The sequence below is a fragment of the Rattus rattus genome, chromosome 1 (genome assembly GCF_011064425.1).
Source record: "Rattus rattus isolate New Zealand chromosome 1, Rrattus_CSIRO_v1, whole genome shotgun sequence".
Lineage (NCBI taxonomy): Eukaryota > Metazoa > Chordata > Mammalia > Rodentia > Muridae > Rattus > Rattus rattus.
The window spans coordinates 19,495,831-19,509,616 of record NC_046154.1 but is presented as its reverse complement, the minus strand read 5'-3'; positions in this window follow the sequence as shown (position 1 = coordinate 19,509,616).

The following is a 13,786-nucleotide window of genomic DNA, read 5'->3' as shown; positions in this document are numbered from 1 at the left end:
ACCTCATGTAGCTTTATTTATACTTTATTATATAATAACCATTCCCCTCAACACCACTCTAAGGACACTAAAACAATGATTTCAGTTATTCAAAGAAGGGCTTCCCGACCATGTGTTAAACACCGTGGTTCTGGAACATGTATTGGTGTGCACTGACCTTCTCTTTTTAAAATTGTACTGAGGGTCTTGGGAGATGGCTCAGTTGGGAAACGTGCCGAGCAAGTGTGAGGACTTGAGTTTTATCCCTAAAACATGAATTAAAATGCCAGCGTGCATCTACACGCACACACACGCACAAGCACACGCACACACACGCACACGCACATGAGACTATAGCTAAGGGGGAGGCAGTGCCAGTCCTGTCATGTGTGAGCTTGAGCAGAGATGAGGAAACAGATGCTCGCAGGTAACTTGGACTGCCAGTAATTGAGGGACTCTGAGGTCTCTTGAAGAGCCAGCCCAGTCTGCATCAGAATCCTCTGTGCCGCCATATCCGCGTGCTGGTAAGGTTGTTGGATTTGGATCTGGGGCTTTACTGAGACACACCCTTTGAAAACCAAATTAATTTGTGAGCCTCAAAGTTCTTGACCATTTCCTGTTCTGTCCTGATTCTGCCTACCGAGCCCAGTTGCACCATGTTGACCTGGTCCGGGGAGTGCAGCATCCTCCTCAGCCGGCTGAAACCAGTGAACACAGCCTGGTCCGCTCCGGGCCTGGTTTGCCGCAGTTAGAGGCACAGCGCCATCTAGTGGACAGGAAAGCCTCTCCATGCTCGGAGGTTGGCCGGGGTGGGGGGTGTTGTCTTGTTTGTTTTTTAATTAGTAGGGAATGGTGGTAAACAGACTGAGCGACTGATTTGTCGTCCTTTGATCCCCAGGGACACCGAGAGACGAAACTGGTTTCTTGAATTGCACAGAGCCAGCCAGTGTCTGCGACTGACTTATAGAACCTCGTGTCCCAGCCTTGGTTCGGCGTTCTTGGGACCATGCCACAGAAAGCAGGTGAAAATATTTCTGGCTTTGGTTGAGTGGCAGTTCTGGCCTCGGCTGGCGGGTGTGTGCTGGAGTTGGTCGCTGAGAAACTCTACGGCTTTATAGACTACCTTGGCTCAGCTCTGGCTCTGGGTTCAGGGTCTGGGCAAGTTCAGTTAGCTACGTGCTTCTGTCAATCTCACTTGCCCTGAGACTCGGGTCTGTGAGGGACTCTGCAGAGGTGGGGTGGGGGATGGGACTAAATGCCCCAGAGGGCTTTTTGTGACTGAAGATAGGGAAGGAAAGTGTCCAGCATTTCCCACTCCCTCTCCTGACTACAGGTTACCCCCAGCCTCCGGTCTCCCTCCTGTATGCTTTTCCTGTGTAAAATCTCCTGCATCTGTGGGGTCCTGGTCTCCAAGGACACAGCTGTTTAGGTCCCCGACTAGGCATGGAAACAGCATCCTTTCTTTTTGCTTTCTGGGATGGGCTATGAGGAACTGCACAGCACTGGGGTTCTTCAGCCAATCTGGGTCTACAAGACGAGCACTGAGCAGAGTGTCGCCCCTCTCCTCCCCAGAGGGAGAGACTACCTGATGTTGAGCTTTCAAAATTCCAAAGTGTTGGATTGAAGCGTACGGTCGGGCTTTGGCACAGCGTAACTCACTGTCTAGATTCTTTGCCTACGAAAGGCAGCAAAATGCTTTCTCATCTTCTCTTTCAGTGGTTGGCCTTTCCCATTACTTCCAGACCGTCATCCCAGCGGGGATGGATGGATCCATCTTGCCTGAAACTGACAGCTCACAGAGTCTGCAGGTCAGAATATGATACAAAGAGACCTGTGGGCGGTTCAACATCTTTAAGTTTTCCTTCCCTCCCTCCCTCCCCCCCTCCTCTCCTCCCTCCCCCATGCCCTCCCTCCCTCTCTCTCCTCCCTCCCTCCCTCCCTCCCCTCCCACCCCCCTCCCCTCCCTTCCTTCTTTCCTTCCTTCCTTCCTTCCTTGTTCCAAGCTAATTTGAGTTTGGAGAACTTCTCTGGCTCTTTGATTTTTCTCAAAGAATCCAACTCAAGATCTTTGCTGTCTGGAATGTCCCAACTGGCCAAGACCAGACAAAACCTTTAATGCCAAGGGCCCTGGCTGAGTCACTATGAAGCATCTCATGACCTGTCTTGCCCCGAGTAGAACAATCTCTGTGTTCTCCAGACAGCTGAACCCACTGTCAGGTGGGTTCCCCAAATGAAAGCTTGCCCCAGCTAGACTCTGCCCCACCTGCTACACACACACACACACACACACACACACACACACACACACACACACACAATCAAAACCAGGCTTGGCTGTAGCACCCGGAAGTCCACTGCAATGTAAACAGATAGTCCTGCCTTCCAACAAACACCCTGGCAAAGCATTCATAAAGGAGGATCATATTCACATTGCGGATCATACTTCCCCGTGGGAGCACTGCTCTAATTGGGACGTGTGTCCCAACAGTGGCCAGACACCAAATGCGTCACAGCCATCTCCAGCAGCGAGTCTTAAAAGCCCACATGTCCTCAGATACCTGTGACTGCTCATCACAAGAACTACGTGCTGTGCCACCCTTCGCTTCTGGTTCTAGCAAGGCCTTAGGCTCGTTATTCAGTTCCGAGCTGAGCTGCCTCTCGCCTGCCACATCCACCAGAGCCCCTCCTGCACTCTCCTATCCCTCATCTTGGGGCTCCTCCCACACCACATTCCTTACCATCCCATTTCTGTGGGTTGCCTTAATCCACATTGTGATGAACGCCCCCTCCCCCAGCATCCTGGAAACCCTGTCTCTTTAGCATCTATGAAAACCCTCAGAACACTCACAGACCAGAACCCTGAAACCATCGCACTGTACCCCACCTCCACTCAAGGGGAGCTGAGACAGGGTGTCATCTCTTGATGTGTTATTTATGGAGATCTTGCCCACTCTGGAGGAACTCTGGAGGAAGCCATCAGGGGCCTTTGCACAATGAGTAGAGCCGCCATTGCAAGGGGCTCAGACATCTGAGGAGCCTGCTAGACACGTCCATTGATCATCCAATCACTGTTCCCACTCTGATCTAGCCTGCCCATCTGGAGCATGAAAATAAAAATCGGACTTGGTCACAGGGAAGGACTCTCAGCCGCCAATCGCTGACACTCCAGACTCTGGCTTCTTGGCGCACAGCAGAGAGCCCTGCCCTCCTGTAAGAACCTGAAGCCAGCTTCCCTCTCTGCCCGCACATGCTCTCCTGCTTTGATGGCAGGGTCTTGAGGAAGAAGGAGGAGACTCTCATCAGGCTAACGAGTCCACCCTCCTCTCTAACTCCCTCTGTTATCACTTGTCTCAGTCTTTTCGTGTTTGCAACCATTCTTTCAAAACAACCAAATGGCTTTTTTTTTTTTCCAGAATGGTTTTGTGAAGGGAATACCTCCTTGGGCTCTTGTGAGGCCCTTGAGGGTCACCTGTTCCCTTGGGCATGCTCAAGGGAGCAGCAGCAGGTCACAGGGAGGGGTTCGGCACAGTTGGTGCAACAGAACCACTGGAAACCAATTAGCAGGCAGAAAACCCAGAGGAAGGATGCTGGCCCGAGAGCAGGCGCCCTGTGGTAGACAATTACCAGTGTGGGCAGGGACGTCGATGTAGGTCAGCTCTCAGCCAGGAAATAGTTTTACAAGTGCAGAATGTGACTCCCTTCTGGAAGCAAAATCTGGGGAAAGGTTTGCTTTCTATATTTGGGCTCTTGACCACCACCAGGTCACTCGGCACCTCAGCTCCTGTTTTCTGAGGCAGCTGGTCTTGGCTTCCTCTGTTGTCCCAAAAGAAAATAGCCAGGGGCCCTTCTGACTATGACCTTCTGGTTGCTGGCAACCAGAGAAGGCTGGTTCCTGCTTCAGGGGCTGGGGCTGGATTCTGGGGAGTATGTTGGTTTCACAGTCTCACATTTTGAGGACACTTTGATAATTTTTAGCACAAATCTGCTACGTCCTGTAAAAGAATGTTTGGCCGGTTTTATATTTTAAAAAGGTTTTGTTTTTATTTTTAATTGTGGTGTGTGTGTGTGTGTGTGTGTGTGTGTGTGTGTGTGTGTGTGTGTGTGTGTGTACAGGCACCTGCAAAGGCCAGGCGCCTGGAGCTGGAGTTGCAGGAGGTTGTGAGCCGCCCAATATAAGTGCTGGGAACTGACCTGGAAGAACAGCTAGCTCCCTTAAATGCTGAGCCCTCTCTCCATCTTGTTTGACTGGTTTTGGACAACACGCCTGTCAATGTCTGTAGGACAGGTGAAGATTTTTACCTGTTTCAGACAGGCATCTGGCACCATGAATTTAAGATGCACCTCTAAGCTTTCAGGACTATTCCAACTAGGAGTTGATCCAGAAGATTCAGGAGACCTTTAAGTTTAGATCTGGATAGTTACAAAATGGAACCCCACAAGCCTCTTAATGCTCAGAGTTGGGGACACAGGGCAGTAAGAGCCATGGTGACCTTAAGGCTACACTGGGCACAGGGCAGACTCTTAGGTAATTCTTCATCCACCCTCTCTCTCTTTGCTTCCCGGGACAGCTTGGGCAGGGGGACAGGGTAGGTGCATTCTTTGCACTGAGCATAGGAAAGCTGAGGCTGAGAAAGGCTGAGAAGGAGTTTGTGCTTTCTGAGTTTGTACACAGCAATAAAGAGTGACATGACGGCTCTGGGCATTGGGGCTGAAAGACCTTGCCTACACCTTGGTGGGTCTACATTTTGTCTCACAGAGCCTGGGTGGGACAGGGCGGGTGTCCTCATGAAACAGTGTTTCTAGGGGACCGAAGAGATGGCTCAGCGGTAAAGAGCACTGACTGCTCTTCCAGAAGTCCTGAGTTCAATTCCCAGCAACCACATGGTGGCTCACAACCATCTGTAATGGGATCTGATGCCCTCTTCTGGTGTGTCTGAAGACAGCTACAGTGCACTTATATATAATAAATAAATCTTTAAAGAAAGAAAAAGTGTTTCTGGTGTCAAGTTTGTTAACCTTGTTCTGGGGTTTGATGCTAACTCCCTAGAGTCCCAGTACTCTATCAGATGGAGCCATTTGTCCTTCTGGACACCACCTGCCCCAGAGCTGGAGCCGCAGAACCATGATGTACAGTTTTCTGTGTGGTCCTTATTTGACCACCCATGGCGCTCTAGGAAAGTCTTCTCAGGGCTTCTTCTCTCTGGTCCCCTCTTGGGCGCCCAGACCAAACATTGTTTTCATCGTTGACACATTTTGTTCACTGGATTATACCGGCTGTACCTCCAGACTATTTTCCCAAGCATGCAGCCCTAACCGCCACGGCACTCTCTGCTGGCCTCTTGGTAAAGGAATAAAGATCTGTCATCTTCAACTTGGCAAGATGGACCTCCATCCAAAGGAAACACCCGCTCCTGGCTAATCAAAGAGCTGTTTCTTCAAACTGGTCCACAAGAAGGTTTGCAGGTGTGTTTTAGGAGCTTCTGGCCTTGGCTGCCTTTGTCGCTGATGTGTCTTCCTCAGTGAGTAACAGGGAGCCCAGCTCTGACTCATATGGCTGTCATTTGGACAAGCTGTAGCACCCCCTCATCACACCCCCAAATATTGTCCTATGTTCGGCAAGAAACGGCCTCCGAGGAGCTTTCTGAGCCTCATTACAGAAGGGTAAGTGCTAAGGTGAAGGGATCCATTGTGTGCCCGTGGGAGTCTAAGGGCTTTTTAAAACCAGGAACCGAGACGTGTGACTGCTAATGAGTGCACTGCAAAAGCCACAGACCACCTCATTAGATGGGAGAGCCATTTCCCGGGCTAGGTAGACATGGAGACCGCCCAAGAAAGGGTCACCTCATCAATTAATGAGGAGTTTAAAATAAAAATAAAACAAAACCAAACAAACAAACAAAAAAACCCGCAAGCTATCTGGCTTGTTGATGTGCTTTGGTGGGACAGGAGAGGTGATGGGGAAAGGGTTTTGTGCACAGTGTACTCAGATTGGAAAGCAGCTGACTAGAGACGGCCAGGCTCTCATAGTTTTGTCTATTTTCCCATGCCCTGCAAGGACCTCTGTCCTGACATGCCTGTTTGTTTGTGTGTTAGTTTTGTTCTCCTAGAACCCATTACTAGGACTCTAGGGGTTCGCCGCTGGGTTTGAGGGAATCCATTGTCCTGTGTGATACACCATCCCTGCTGGGATCAGTGTTTCCATTTATAAGTAGGAACGCAGAGGCAGGGGATAGGGGGAGCTGATGCCCTTGGCCGCTATAGAAGGACCCATCCACTCTGGATCCTACCTCTCACAGGATTCCTAACCTGGATGACGGTGTTTGGAGGACACCCAAGTTGCATGTTGGCGGGCCATGGGTCAAAGACGAAGGACGAAATGCAGTTATGCCTTCCCACGCGCAAGGGGAATCGAGGCTGCGCTGAGAACAGCGCTGAGAACACAGAAGCTCGGGCGGTCCTGGGAATTTTAGGGTTGCCTTCCGGCTTCGGCTGAGGCTGTGTTGGGAGCACTGCAGCTTTACCGCCTGCATTTGCTGGGCTGCTTCCTCCAGGCTGGATCGGACCATCCCTGTCTTAAGTCATGGAAGCTGTGGTCACCTGCGCAAGACCATACTTCTTGAGATTGGGGCCTGATGATGCTCCCTCGTGGAAGCTGTGAGGTACTGGCATTCCCTCCTGGAGGAGGTGAGGCTTAGGTACTCAGGGAAGCTCTTCTGTGAAGTCTTCCTTCAGTGAGCCCTCCCACAGCTCCTCCCCTTCCTGAAGTTATGCAAAAGACTGGGCGGGGAACCTTGGGTAGTTTGACCCCCGGAAAGGTGCCCTGGGACTCTTCAGTGGTGCAGCTTTTCCCTAGCCGCCACACTCTGGGTAGCCTTGTCAGCGACGAAGCTGAGAGTCCGCTACCCAAAGGCTTCCTAGTGTTTTAGCTGTCCGGAGTCACTTACAATCCTGGGAATAATTTCATCTGGTTCACCAAGCTGGATTTGGGCAGACCCCTTCTTTGGTCGTTGGTGCCCTTTCTATCTGGGGGTCAATATGTGTCCCCCAACAGATCTGACTCCCGTCAAGCTGTCTTACGCTCCTTGGCCCTCCATGGAACTCTGGTGAATGAGTCTCTCAGACATGCTTCCGGTTTAAGGCTGTGATGCATCAGTCTTTAAAACCCATGCTGGTTCCCCTCTCCTACAGGGTCAGGTCCACGTCCCTTGATGTGGCATTCGGGATCCTGTGCCCTCACACACCTACCTGTGTTTCCAGAAGGATATGCCCCTGCTGCTCTGAGCTCATTGGTCCCTGGCAGACCAGGCCAGATCTCTCTTGCCTCAGGCTCATCACACGCTCCTCCCTGCCTTAAAGGTCTCTCCTCAGGTTTGTCACCAGGATTCAGCCTAGGACAGCACTTTGTGTTGAAACCTGTGATTGCACCTTTTCCACTTAAGCAAGCTCTGCACCTCCTGGAGAGGTCCCCACAACCTAGCCTGGGGAGAACACAGAGCACACACACAATGCCAGCTGAGCGTGTCTCTGTATGTGATTCTATCCTTCCCAGGTTTGTTTCTTTTTGAGACAGGGTCTCACTATGTAGCCCTGGCTGTTCTAGAACTCACTAGGTAGATCAGGCTGGCCTTGAACTCACAGAACTCCACCTGCCTTTTCTTCTCCAGTGCTGGATCAAAGGCATGAACCACTACCCCAGCTTACTACGGTTCTAAAGGTCACACTTGACAGATGCAAATGGAAGCTGCACTTGGCTTTTAATTTTTTTTCTTTTTGCCTATGGTCTGAGAAATAAAATCCCTGTGGAGCCACATCTGCACCCAGCTCTGAGGGGACCCAGAATCTGTTGCCTTTAAGCCTTTTCCTTGCCTCCAACCTCCACAGGTTCCTGCTCAGGGCAGTTGAAAGTTGCACTGGCCCCCTGTCAATCAAAAGCCAACCCCTGCTCTCAGGGCCACCTATAGCAGGTGCTACGGAGACCCGTAGCTTGGGCGTGGAAAACGTTTCTTGAGACTTGTCCTATGCTAACTGTGCGAGCCCACCATCACTGTGAACGCTTATAGCAGAAATCATCCTTGACGTGAAAATTGCATAATTGATGATTAAGAGGTGGTAAACACCATTAAATTGTCTCATTATTTCTGCAATAAGCAAATGGATTCGCATTAGGACTTGGAATTGAAGTGTCCGCTGAGTTTTTTAGCAGGGCTCTCAGCTCGAGGTGGGAGTCAGGGAGTTCTAAGTCACCTGCAGGATCTTCCTCACACGGATTGGTGGCTGATAGTGCTGACTCTCTGGTCGCAACTAAATGTCCCCTTGCCTTCCACCCCTGCAGGCATGCCGAGCCACTGACCAGGACTCGGCACTAGGTGGTGGGTGTGCATCCCAGCTCCCTGTTGCTGGCCACGTGACCTTGGCCAAACCACTCTAAAACTCCATTTCCTCATCTATGAATGGAAATGAGATGTTTGCCTCTGGGAAATGCCCTGAAAATTAAATAAGATTCTTTTTACAGAATCCCTATTAGATCCTCAAACTTGTCACTTTTACTCACTCTGGTCCAGCTAGGAATCTACCCCAGGTTCTACAGAAGGAGTCATTTTCACAGCTGGCCACTAGGTCTTACAATGCAGGGTCAGAGAAACAGCCTCCCTCTCTCCTCTTTCCACTGCGTATTCAAAGGCATGTGGCGAGGGGTTCAAAGGTTGTACTTCCTGTCTGAGGGCCAGTGGCTGGTTTGCAGAGTGGGGGACCTTTGCAACACCAAGTCCAGCAGCTCAACGCACATTTCTACTCTGTTTAATCTTAGTATGCAGACAGGCTGGTGAGTGCTAGCATAGCACTGGGAAGACCACCAGGTGGCGCTTTAAGGTGACTGGTCCCCAGGAAGGTGGGGCCAAGAAGGGTGCCTGGTGAGGACAAAAGCAGAGAGCTTTGACACACAGAGCTGGTTATGGAAAAGACCTTGGTGACTCACCAGGCCCCGGAGTGCCCTCGTAGGCCAAGATTACCTTTCACCAGGTCTTAAGCACACGTCTATTTTTATTTTTTTAAAATGGGACTGAAAGCCTCCCTTTCAGGGTTGTTGACAAAGACAGGTGGCCATGATGTTCAGTGGGTATCCCTGACTCTCCGTCACTCCCTGGTATTCGTCCACTAAGCTCCCTCAGCTCTGGGAGGTAGCACCCTCCTTTTAAAGCTTCGGAGACAAAAAGGTAAAGTAACTTGTCTCAAGAGGTGGGGACACTAGATGGGGAACCTGGGATAGAGCCTTGGGCGTCTGGACCCAGGGGATACACACGTCTCCACCTTCGTGCCACACAATGAGTGGTTCTCGCCTGTTCTTCCACGGTGTGCCTTGTAGGCCATCTTTTCCTAAGAGCAGAAACCAGGGTTGGCCTGGAGAGGTGGCTCAGTGGGTAGAGCGTTGGCTGTGCAAGTTTGAGTTTGGATCCCCAGAACTCAGGGAAAGCTGGATGCAAAAGTGTGCATGCCTACAGTCCTGACACTCACGTCTGGAGGTCGTATATGAAAACAGGGGAGTACCCGAAAGATCTCAGGCCAACAACCAGGGCAAAAAGGATGGGGAACAACAAGAGGCCTTGTGCCACACAAGGTAGAAGTCAAGGTTGTCTTCAAGCCTCTGCATGTGCACCCCAGCATATGTGTCGTACATTCAAGTGCACCCACAGGTATGCGTGCGCACGTGCGCGCGCGCACACACACACACACACACACACACACACACACGACACAAAATGCACTTGGGATGTGTTTGAGTCCCTGGAACCTACCTGTGTAAATAAGATGACTTGGGACGATAACCAGAAATTAATCCGCGCCAAGGTCAGTGGGACAGTGAGGAAGCACAGGTCAGAAGCAGTGAAGAGGTGTGGGGGTGCGGGGCACATGGCGTGCTGGTACAGGAATCAGATCCGCTAAACCTTTCCTAAGTCTGCCGTCTCCTCCAGGCAGAGAAAATGTCATGTGACTTGCACAGGGACCTCTGCGCCCACCAGGCGCGCCCCTCCTCCCCCATCCTGACATGCCGTCATTTAAAGTGTAGGCAAAGCATTGAATGAGGGGCCAGCGGCTCTCCTGAGGCTCCGTTAGGCTGTCTGGGAGCCTTGCCAGCAACCCAGTCCCCTGTGTTAAGAGTACAGATATCTAGATCTAGGCATGGCTGAGAGCCATGTTGCAGGGCTCTACTGCAATGGTGGAAGGTCAGAGCCGGACGTTGTGGAGAGAAACCCACTCATGTTTACAGCTTTGCAGTAGCACTCGCCTTTAGCCAAAAAAAAAAAAAAAAAAAAAAAAAAAAGTCAGCTACAGGCAATGAAGACTCCGCCCCTGATGGGCTATGATATCATGGAACTGAAAAAGTCCCACATGATGGACGGATGCTGCCTTCATCCTAGTCTCAAGGTGTCAAGGTTTCTGTTTCTTTTTCTGGGGTAGATTTGTGGACAGAGCCCCCAGAGGGACTTCTATCATGAATGCCTTAGGGTCTGCTGGGTTACCACTCTGCCCCAGCCCTAGTCCCTGAACCCCTGTCTCAGCTGAGAGATGAAATCCTTGAAAGGGCCCTAGTCAGGGGCCATCGATTAGTCTTGCATTACGGATACTGCTTCACCTGTGTGCGTGTTTCTGCCCTTATAAAATATAAAGTCCCTGGAATAGCAGAGCAGACCGGCCTGGCTTCTTGCTGCAAAGACTGTGTTGTCTTTATTAGGGTAATGAGAGTCCCGTTCTGAACACGCAGATGAGGATCACGGCAGATGGGCTGAGCTGTGTGCGTTTGCCAGCTCTCCACAGGAAGCTGTGCCACCATTGCCAAGCTCTTTGGGGATGGCAGCATCCGTGAATCGCATCACCGTGCCCTGGCTGAAGGGCTTGGCTGACCCAAATAACCCGTTAGCTCGATGCCTGTGATTCTGAGCTGGTTTTTCATATCGTGTTCTGGGCTCTTTCAATGGTTTCGTTTCGGGGAGGTTGGCACCGACATGTGCAAAGACAGGACAAGGCACCAGAAAGATGTAATGATGCCATCGTCACAGGCTGGCATTCAAGGGCCTTGCAGCCTTGGGGAAGAGGCCAGCTGGGTATTGGTTCTCGGATTCCACCGTTTCCCCCGGCTGATTCACTCCATGACCTCTAAACGTCAGCCTCCATGTTAGACTGCAAACCTCCCCGGCTTCAAATCTGTGAGTCTCCATACACTTCAGTGCACCCACTCATCCCACAGACACCTCTGGGCACCTGCTGTGTGCCCGGCCCCTGTTCGCTGCTGGGCCCACATCAATAAGAAATATGGATGGTTCATCTAATCCACGGAGAAGGTGGCAGCTTCTGTCCTCCCGATCCTCCCCGAGTGGGCAGGCTGGCCCTAGAGGGCAGGGAGCCTGTCTTCAATTCTGGGCCAGTTTCCGGCTCATTAAGTGCGTGGGGGGACAGGTGAACAAGAAATGACGGCAATATAAGACGGTTGCTAAAATAAAAATTACCATTTGTACATGCTTCTTACAGGTGTCAAAACATCCTCCACATAAATGACTTCGTGCGACTCCTCACGAAGCCCCAGGTGAAGCGTGTGCCTTGCTCTGTGAGTGGGAACGATCCCAGGTTTGGAGAAATGTTGACCCACTCACCCAGACGCAGGTCACGTGACTTTCCGGTCCTAATTCGACATACTCTCTGTACCACACTGGAATGTTTCCTTTTTAAAAAAAATAGAAAATTTAAAAGACTATTTTATGCATATGGGTGTTTTGAATGTGTGTATACAAGCAGACCATGTGCGCGCAGTATCCGCAGAAGCCGAAGAAGGTGTTAGGTCCCCTGGAGTTAGAATTACATATGCTTAGTGTCTGCTATGTAGGTGCTGGAAATCAGACCCAGGTCCTCTAGAAAAAGCAGCTTGAGCTCCTAACTGCTGGTCCTTCTCTTTAGCCCACACGCGTTTAATGAACTGGGGGAGCCCAGGGAAGAGAGAGCACCCCAGAGGCTGACGCTGAGCTTACATGAAGGCTATCTCACTCTTTTGTTACTGCTGACAAAACCCACCAACTAACCAAACAAAAGGCAACCCGAGGGAGGACGGGTTTATTTGAATGTACAGTTCCAGGGTATACCCTGCATCATGGCTGTGCAGACAATGGGCAAGAAAGGCCTGTAAAATGGGAGGGAGGCTGGGTCGTCATGTGGCGTCTGCATCCGGGAAACAGAAAGTGAACAGGAAGTGGGGTTGGGCTCTAAGGCCTCAACACTCATCCTGGGTGACCCACTTCTCCCACAAGGTTCTTCCACAGCCTTCCCAAACAGCACCACCAGCTGAGGACCATGTGATCAAACACGTGAGCTCATGAAGGACATTTCATGGCCAGAGCATGGACGGCAGTGACCTCCTGACAGGAGAAGTCCCGAGAGCAGGAAGTCCTTTGGAGGTCTGGAAGTAGGTCACTGGTCTGACATGATAAGTTAGGATCATGGATCATGACATGGACTTGAGAGGATCCAGCTTGTCTAGAGGTTCTTGGCCTGGCTCCCCCTTGGTCTTCCTTGGGATTCCCTCAGAGACTTTTCTAGAAAGTTCTAGAACATCTCCTCGGCGGCCCCTTCTCAGTGCAATCAACATTGAAAGGCAAATGCTCTCTGCAAACGGGACTGACTTCCAGGATGCCATGTTGGCCTTTGCCTCAACCTGCCTCTCATCTCTCCTCACCACCCTTGAAAACTTCGGACTGAAAGGCATTAGAAGCCAGCAGCAGTTTGATAGCCTGACTCTCTGCCGAGGGGGTGGGGTGGGGTCGATGGCTTTGTTCTGCCCTCCGTGAAGGTGGCATACAGACTCCCTCTGGAGGCTGTTGCAGATGCTCAGGGATATTTCCTGCCACCAAGTGCTTAGTTGGTTTCTGACTCTCACCAAATGAGACAGAGGATGCTTGGCAAATGCACCAGCATCTCTCTTATGTGGGTTTTCCCCAGCTTGATTGGAAATTCCTCGAGAACAGATCCAGTCTGATTCACCGTCGTGTTCTGTGCCTAGTGTGCTGTGTCCCTGTTCATCTTGTTAGCTCAGTGAAAACACACGATTTGACTCATTAGAATCCAAGCTCAAAGCCTGGCGTGGTGCCACATGCCTGAATTCCCAGTACTGGAGATACAGAGTTGGGAGTTGAGTTCAGAAGTTCAAGACCAGCCTGAGCAACATAATGGGGCCCTGTCCTGATAATTATAGATCAGTTAAAACAAGAACCGGTATTCATAGAGTTCAATACCATATTCATTTTGCAAAGTATAATGCATTGCACACATATGAACAGAGAGAAAACAGAGAACCCTTTCCCAGCAACTGTCCCTACCTTGCATATTTTCATCAAATAGAATCTATTTTAGTTGTTAATTTTTAAAACAAACATTATTGCCGTTTGTCTTTTAGACAGGGTGTCTCACTGTGTAGCCCTGGCTGTTCTGGAACTCACTATGCAGACCAGGCTGGCCCCGAACTCATAGATCCACTCGTTTCTGCCTCCTGAGTGCTGGGATAAAGGGTATGCTCCACCATACCCAGCAACATTCAAATTTTATTTTATGTGTATGGGTATTTTGCTTGCATGTATGTATGTATGTGTGTGTGTACATATGTGCAAGCCTGTGTGTAGTGCCCTTGGAGGCCAGAGGGGGTTTTGGGTCCCCTGGAATTAGATATGGACATTTAAACCTTGCCATGTAGGATTTGGGCACTGAACCCAGGACCTCCAGATGAACAGTAAGGTCTCCTTTTTTTTTTTTTTTCTTTTTCTTTTTTTCG